We start from the raw sequence: 479 nt of genomic DNA on the forward strand, positions 1-479 counted from the left end.
GATGAGAAGTTTTATTGTCTAATGTAAAGTGATGTCAAGAAAGGTCATCTGCCACAACTCTTTCTTGTTACGCTTCACAGTAGCTGAGAGGAAATATAATTATCTGTTATAATAAGACATTCATTTTCCTTCTTACAACTAATAGGCTATAAAATGTTTTGCCTAATTATCAGTGATAATCTCTGAATATTTTTGCTCTTATTCTTTCCATAATTCCTAAGGCAATAACCTTTGTTAGTAAACATTAATTTACCATCTTTCATTTTCTATTGTGCCTTCATGTATTATGAACCTTATTTCACTGTCTAGAACAGTGATTACATGATTACAATACAAACAGACGTCTGATAACTCTTAGAACTCCCTGGGTGAGGTTGTAATGTGTGTGTGTGTGTGTGTGTGTGTGTGTGTGTGTGTGTGTGTGTGTGTGTGTGTGTGTGTGTGTGTGTGTGTGTGAGAGAGAGGGAGAGAGTGGAGAG

The sequence above is a fragment of the Electrophorus electricus genome, chromosome 20 (genome assembly GCF_013358815.1).
Source record: "Electrophorus electricus isolate fEleEle1 chromosome 20, fEleEle1.pri, whole genome shotgun sequence".
NCBI classification, from domain to species: domain Eukaryota; kingdom Metazoa; phylum Chordata; class Actinopteri; order Gymnotiformes; family Gymnotidae; genus Electrophorus; species Electrophorus electricus.